This window comes from Pogoniulus pusillus, chromosome 39, assembly GCF_015220805.1.
Source record: "Pogoniulus pusillus isolate bPogPus1 chromosome 39, bPogPus1.pri, whole genome shotgun sequence".
Taxonomy (NCBI): Eukaryota; Metazoa; Chordata; class Aves; order Piciformes; family Lybiidae; genus Pogoniulus; species Pogoniulus pusillus.
The window spans coordinates 2,736,260-2,744,388 of record NC_087302.1 but is presented as its reverse complement, the minus strand read 5'-3'; positions in this window follow the sequence as shown (position 1 = coordinate 2,744,388).

Here is an 8,129-nt window from a genome sequence, read left to right as displayed (position 1 = left end):
TTGGAGGGGCTACCTGATGGTCCCCACACATCTTTAGCCCCAGATACTGCTCTCCTTGGCTTGCAACTGCCAGAGGAGCAGAGTCAGTGGCTCCACTGCACAAAGCCACCCACCTAGGTCATGGCAGTTGCTTCAGTGCCCTCTTGTTGTGTCCTGTAAATGTTTAATGGGAAGCTTATCTCTCCTGCCTCTCCAGATGGCTCAGGTTATTGAGCTTGTGGACAGGGATTAATTGGAACTGGGCAGATGTCAGCTCCCCAGAAAAAGAGCTTAGTGAGTAATGAGATGAGCTGGGAGCTTGGTGTGGGGGCAGAACTTCCTCTGAGGGCTTCCAAGGAAAGAGAACCAAAAGGACAAGCCCCAGAGGAAGTTCCTGCAGCTGTGCTCTGAGTTACTGGCAGTGAGCAGACCTCGTGGACCCTGCACCAGCACAGGGTAGAGGTTCACCTGCTGGAAAGCAGCTCCTTGGAGCAAGAAAGACCTGGGAGCCCTGGCAGAGAGATTCCTCCTGAGCCAGCAGTATGCCCTTGTGGCCAAGAAGGCAAATGGGCTCCTGGGGGGTGTGAGGAAGAGTGTGGGCAGCAGGTGGAGGGAGGTTGTCCTGCCACTCTGCTCTGCTATAGCAAGGCTTCATCTGGAGGTCCAGTTCTGGGCTCATCAGTTCAAGAGAGGCAGGGAACTACTGACAGGAGTCCAGTGCAGGATATGCTGAGAGGCCTGGGGAGGAGCAGCCCCAGAGGGGATCTGCTCAATGCTCAGCAGGAGCTGAAGGGTGGGGAAGAAGAGGATGGGGCCAGACTCTTCTCCCCAGTGACAGGACAAGGGGCAAGGGGCACAAACTGGAATCCAAGAGGTTGTATCTGACCATGAGGAAAAATGATCAGCCCTGGAGCAGGCTGCTCAGAGAGGCTGTGGAGTCTCCTTCTCTGGAGAGCTTCCAACCCCCCCTGGCTATTGTGACCCTGGGCAAGCTGCTGTGGGTGCCCTGCTTGAGCAGTGGGAGTTGGAGTGGATGATTTGAGTGATGGTTGGCTGAGGGAGCTGGGGGGGTGCAGCCTGCAGCAGAGGAGGCTCAGGGCAGAGCTCATTGCTGCCTGCAGCTGCCTGCAGGGAGGCTGTAGCCAGGTGGGGTTGGGCTCTGCTGCCAGGCAGCCAGGGCCAGAAGAAGGGGACACAGCCTCAAGCTGTGGTCCAGTTGGTTGGGCAGGGCTGGGTGCTAGGTTGGGCAGGAGGAGCTTGGAGCTCTCTGCCAACCTGCTTGGTTCTGTGATTCACATCTATGATATGATAAGCTGTGCCAGGGCAGGTCTAGGCTGGATGTTGTTAGGAAGTTGTTGGCAGAGAGAGTGATTGGCATTGGAATGGGCTGCCCAGGGAGGTGGTGGAGTGGCTGTGGCTGGAGGTGTTGTAGCCAAGCCTGGCTGGGGCACTTAGTGCCATGGTGTGGTTGGTTGGGCAGGGCTGGGTGCTAGATTGGGCTGGCTGAGCTTGGAGCTCTCTTCCCACCTGCTTGATTCCATGAGTCTATGATCTCCAGAGGTCCCCTCTAGCCCTTCCAGGCTGGGATCCTGTGGATGCAGATGCAAGGCAATGGCTGTGCCTCAGTGCCTGGCTTGGTGATTGCTGCAGCAGTCAGGGGTGGATTAGCATCCAGTACTCCCAGCTCACAATCCAGGGCATCTGGTTGTTTCCTCCCAGACACTGGGGATTGCTGGGGTGAGATGGGTGAGGAAAACAGGTCATGGTCCATGGAACAGCCTGATTGAATCTGCCAAGTTGGAAGGCTGACTGTAAAGGGTTCAAGATCTGCATGTTCAGTGCTGATATTTCTTCCCCTCGAGGATAGATTATGATAGATTAGGCTCTAATATTCATTATCAATCTTAAGTGGATTGCTGAGGATTAGATGCTTTAATAAATCCAATTTTTAGAAGGTCAGTCCATAAAAAAAAAAAAATTGCCTGTGACATCATTTCTGAGCTGCTTCCTTGGCTAAAGCACTCCCCCAGGGGCATGCTTGTCCCTGAGGGTTCACTCACATGTCCCTGCGTGGTTAGCCCAGGCTGGGGGAGGAGTGGAGGGCTGGAGAGCAGCCCTCAGGAGAAGGACTTGGAGGTGCTGGTTGGTCAAAAGCTGGGCATCAGCTGGCACTGTGCATTGCCAGCCCAGACCGAGTCAAATCCTGGGCTGATCCCCAGCAGTGTGGGCAGCAGGGGCAGGGAGGGGATTCTGCCCCTCTGCTGTGCCTGCTGAGACCCCCCCCTGCAGTGCTGGGGCAGCTCTGGAGTGCTCAGCACAGACAGGGACCTGCTAGAGCAGGGCCAGAGGAGGCCACAGCAGTGCTGGCAGGGCTGGAAGGGCTCTGCTGGGAGCCAGGCTGAGAGCTGGGGGGGTGCAGGCTGGGGGGGAGAAGGCTGCAGGGAGACCTTCTGGTGGCCTTGTAGGACTTAAAGGGCTGATTAGAAAGCTGGGGACAGACTTTTGAGCAGGCCCTGTTGTGACAGGACAAGAGGTGATGGTTTGGAGCTGAAAGAGGCAAATCCAGAGTGGAGAGAAGGGAGAAATGTTGGACACTGAGGGTGGTGAGAGCCTGGCTCAGGTTGCCCAGAGAGGTGGGAGCTGCCCCACGCCTGGCACCACTGCAGATCAGGTTTGTTTGGGGCTGTAAGCAACCTGCTCTAGTTGGGGATGTCCCTGCTGGCTGCAGAGTTGGAGTGGATGAGCTTGGAAGGTCCCTTCCCACCCAAACCAGTCTGGGATTCTATGATTCCATGATTTCATGTTTCCATGCAACACCTCTCTGCAGTGCCCTTCCCCCTGCTGCACTGAGCAAGGGAGTAAAGGCTGAACCTGTACCCTCCACACAAAGGCTCCTTCTTACCTGCTCAGAAAATACCTCTTAGGCCCAGCACTTGGGTACCAGGATAGGTGAAAGGGTCTGCAGCTCATCCCTGTGCACAGAGCATCCTGCTCAGAGACTCACAGAATGAGTTGGGTTGGAAGGGACCTTCAAGCTCAGCCAGTTCCAACCCCCTGCCATGGGCAGGGACACCTTGCACTAGCCCAGGTTGCTCAAAGCTTCATTCAGCCTGGCCTTGAACACCCTCAGGGCATCCACAGCCTCTCTGTGGAGAAAGACCTTAGAGCCCTGGTGGGCACCAAGTTCTGCATGGGTCAGCAATGTGCCCATGTGGGGCAGGAGAGCCAATGGTAACCTGGAAGTGTGGCCAGCAGGGCTAGGGAGGTTCTGCTCCCCCTCTGCTCTGCCCTGCTGAGACCACAGCTGGAATGCTGTGTCCACTTTGGGGGTCCCCAGTGCAGGAGAGACAGAGACCTGCTGGAGAGAGGCCAGCAGAGAGCCAGGAGGATGCTTGGGGGACTTGAGCATCTCCCCTGTGGAAAGAGCCTGAGAGCCCTGGGGGTGTTTGGTCTGGAGAGAAGGCTGAGAGGAGATCTGAACAGTGCCTACACATATCTGAGGGGTGGGGGGCAAGTGGAGGGGGCTAAGCTCTTTTGGGTGGTCAGCAGCAGTAAGGCAAGGAGCAAAGGCTACAAACTGGACCAGAGAAGGTTTCAGCTCAACATGAGGAGGAGGAACTTCTTTGCAGTGAAGGTAGCAGAGCCCTGGAGCAGGCTGCCCAGAGAGGTTGTGGAGTTCTCCTGCTCTGCAGACTTCCCAAACCCACCTGGATGTGTTCCTGGGTGAACTACCCTGGGGGGGGGGGTCCTGCTCTGGCAGGGAGGTTGGATTGGATGATCTCTGGAGGTCCCTTCCAGCCTCGAAGGTTCTGTGATTCCAGGCACCCTACCCACACTTCTGCCCAGGAGGCCTTTGCCCTCCTGCCAACCTCTAGACCCACTTTAACATCTGCTGCTGCCCACCACAGCACCCCAACCCCTGGCACTCCTGGCAGGGATCCTGCTTTGGCAGGGGGGGGTTGGACTGGATGATCTCTGGAGGTCCCTTCCAACCTCTAAGCTTCTGTGAGCCTGTGATGCTGTTCACTGAGCTTCACACCCCCCACCCCGGAGAGGTGGTGAGCAGAGAGCCTGAGCCCTGAGAGGCAGAGAATGTTAGTAGGATGCCTGAGGTGCAGAGTCAAGGTTTATTTGAGGAACAGGCTGATCAGAAGTGAAGTTGGAGTGTTTCACAACATCAGAGGAGCAGGAGATTTGTTTACAGCACCTAATTATAGCAGTTTAGTGCCAAGAGAGAATGAGGAAAGATGAAAGATGTGCTGCAAGGGAAGAATATGCAAGGGGCAATTGCAGGGCTGCAGCCAGTTCCTCATGGGAAGAGCTCTTCTGAGTCCTGCTCAGATCTACCTGGGGCCAAGAGGTGGATAAATGATGACACTCTGCAGGAGCAGCTGGGGCAATGGCTGCAGAGTTTCGTAATCAGAGTGAGTCAGAGGTGATATTTCTGGGAACGTACAGGCAGAAGGCAAGAATTCCCCCTGGGGGCCAGGGAATGGTATCTGAAAATCAGCAGCTCTTTAGTTCCACTCAATGAGCTGTGGAGGGAAGGGAAATGAGATGCTGGAGGTAGCTGGAGCGAAGCAGAACAGATCCAGCTTTGTGCTGGGGAGTTTAGTTCCTGGGGAGGGTGGGCTTGGAAAATAGAGACCTCGAAACAAAGGAGCTGCTGGGATGGGAATCAGAGCTGAGTCTCTCCAGGCTGCCAGTGCAAGCCCCTGGCCCATGATGGAATCACAGGATCACAGAATTAACCAGGCTGGGAAAGACCTCTGAGATCATCGAGTCCAACCTAGCACCTAACAGCTTCTAATCACCCAACCCCTGGCACTGAGTGCCTCATGCAGCCTCCTCTTCAACACCTCCAGCCACAGCCACTCCACCACCTCCCTGGGCAGCCCATTCCAGTGCCAATCACTCTCTCTGACAACAACTTCCTAACAACATCCAGCCTAGACCTGCCCTGGCACAGCTTCAGGCTGTGTCCCCTTCTTCTGGCCCTGGCTGCCTGGCAGCAGAGCCCAACCCCACCTGGCTACAGCCTTCCTGCAGGCAGCTGCAGGCAGCAATGAGCTCTGCCCTGAGCCTCCTCTGCTGCAGGCTGCACCCCCCCAGCTCCCTCAGCCTCTCCTCACAGGGCTGTGCTCCAGGCCCCTCCCCAGCCTTGCTGCCCTTCTCCAAACACCTTCCAGCACCTCAGCAGCTCTCTGCAGTGGAGGAGCCCAGAGCTGGACACAGCACTGCAGGGGTGGCCTGAGCAGTGCTGAGCACAGGGGCACAAGAACCTCCCTTGTCCTGCTGCCCACACCATTCCTGACACATGATGCCTCTGACCCTCTTGGCCACCTGGGCACATTGTGGGCTCATGCTGAGCTGCTGCCAACCTCTGTAGTGTGACCATGATTTGGAGGGAGGGAGCAGAGGAGCTTTCAAACTCCTCATTTCTTGCCATGAACCTGAACCAGAGGAGGTGCCAGAAACCTTCAGCACATCCTGCTCCTGGGCAGCCTGAGGGATGCTGCAGGTAGTGGTGCTGGCTCTTCAGCCTGGGCTTCCCATGGCATGGTTCTCCTGGCATCAGCACCACGAGGCTTTCAGCTGCACCAAATGACCTGTTTAAGAGGAACAGAAAGGGATTTGGAGCAGGACAGCTCCCAAAGCATCTTCAAAGCTCAGGCAGCTGCTGAGCTGATGCCAGACCTGCAGGCATTGCAGCTATCTTGTCTGGGCACAGATCCTGTTACACCAGGCAGCAGCAGGTCCATGTGCTGCAGAGGGAAGGACACCTCCATGGGTGGTGTGACTTTGGGGTAGGGGAGAGAGAGAGAGAGATCCTTTTTCAGTACTCCTTTGACAGGCATCAGGTTCTAGTGGCAGTAACTTGAGCAGGTGAATACAACCCCAAAGGGATGTGGAGCCAGATCATGGAATCATAGAATGAAGCAGGTTGGAAGAGAGCTCCAAGCTCAGCCAGCCCAACCTAGCACCCAGCCCTGCCCAACCAACCAGACCATGGCACTCAGTGCCCCAGCCAGGCTTTGCTTGAACACCTCCAGCCACAGCCACTCCACCACCTCCCTGGGCAGCCCATTCCAGTGCCAATCACTCTCTCTGACAACAACTTCCTAACAACATCCAGCCTCAACCTGCCCTGGCACAGCTTCAGCCTCTGTCCTCTTCTTCTGGCCCTGGCTGCCTGGCAGCAGAGCCCAACCCCACCTGGCCACAGCCTCCCTGCAGGCAGCTGCAGGCAGCAATGAGCTCTGCCCTGAGCCTCCTCTGCTGCAGGCTGCACCCCCCCAGCTCCCTCAGCCTCTCCTCACAGGGCTGTGCTCCAGGCCCCTCCCCAGCCTTGCTGCCCTTCTCCAAACACCTTCCAGCACCTCAGCATCTCTCTGCAATGGAGGAGCCCAGAACTGGGCACAGCACTGCAGGGGTGGCCTGAGCAGTGCTGAGCACAGGGGCACAAGAACCTCCCTTGTCCTGCTGCCCACACTGCTCCTGAGCCAGCCCAGGATGCCATTGGCTCTGCTGCCCACCTGGGCACACTGCTGCCTCCTCTGCAGCTCCTCTCTGCCAGCACCCCCAGCTCCCTCTCTGCCTGGCTGCTCTCAGCCACTCTGTCCCCAGCCTGTAGTGCTGCTTGGGGTTGTTGTGGCCAAAGTGTAGAACCCTGCACTTGGCCTTGTTCAGTCTCATCCCCTTGGCCTCTGCCCACCCATGCAGCCTGGCCAGGTCCCTCTGCAGGGCTCTCCTCCCTTCCAACAGCTCCACACCTTCCCTTGGCTCTCTGCCAGGCTCCTGAAGGCAGTGGCACAGCTTCCCAAGAAGATCAGCAGCCCTCTGAATGCAGTTCAACCACCAAAAGCTGTTAAGTCCTTGAGACAGCAGCAACAGCAGCAGAGCTCTGGAGAGGAGACCCAGATAGGTCTCTTCACACATCCTGCAGGCATCTCTAATCGAGTTTCAGCTTCCAGGCTCAACTCCATCTCCCCCTGCCCCCAGTCTCAGGTTCACCCTCAGTGAGGGTGGTGAGACACTGGCACAGGTTGAGGGTGGTGAGACATTGGCACAGGTTCCCCAGGGAGGTTGTGGAGCACAGAAGCACCCAATGTGATCTTTGATCACATTGGGTGCTTCTGTGCTCCACAACCTCCCTGGAGGTGCTCAGGACCAGTCTGGATGAGTCCTTGAGCAACCTGTTCCAGTGGGAAATGTCCCTGCTCCTCATGGCAAGGGGTTTGGAGCTGGTTGCTCTTTAAGATCTCTTCCAACCCAGCCCAGGGTTTGATTTTATGTCTCTGTCTTATCCTTTTCCCTGCAATAAATTCTCACAGAGCTGGGAAGGAAAGGCAGAAGAGACAAGAAGTGAAGCTGAGTTCTTTGTGAGCTCTAAGCAAGTGACCAGAAGGTTTGAGACCAACCCCAAAGCAGAGAGTAGGCACAAGGATGCCCTTCCCTAGGGGATATCATTCCTGGGTACAGCTTAATGCTGCAGCAGGCATCCTGACAGCTTGGCAAGGTTGAGTTTTTGGAGAGATGGCTTTTAAGAGCAGCTCCTTCACTCTAAAGCAGTCAGAGAGGTCTGCTGCAGCCAGCACAGCTCTGGAGAAAGGAACTGCACAAAGTCTGGTGTTTATCCTGGTTATCTGCTCACAGCAAGAGCAAAGCAGCACATTTCTGCTTCATCTCAGGGCTCTGAGGCTGAACAAAGCAGCAGCAGCAGCAGCAGCGAAGCTTTCTGGCCTGCCAGCACGTTCCTGCTGGGAATGTTGTCAGAGGACAGCTGGAAAAGCCCTGCGCAGGGCTGGGAAGAGCAAACAACATTGACACCTACTGTCGAGAGTGTTCGCTGCTGGGAGCAGCCAGCCACAGGGTGCGAGGCTGAGCCTGAGTCACAGAACTGAGTGCCGCTTGCTGCCGTGGGCTGGTTGGTTGGATGGAGCTGGGGATAGGTTGGAGTGGATGAGTTTGGAGGTCTCCTAACCTGCTTGATTCTATGACCTCTGCACAGCCATGTACAGGTGCAGCCTGGGCTCTTGGAGCCCTTATGCTCAGTCATGAGCTCCAGGCTCTGTGCATGGAGATCTCTGAGCCACAGAATCATAGAACCACAGAGTCACAGAATCAGGCAGGGTTGGAAGGGACCACAA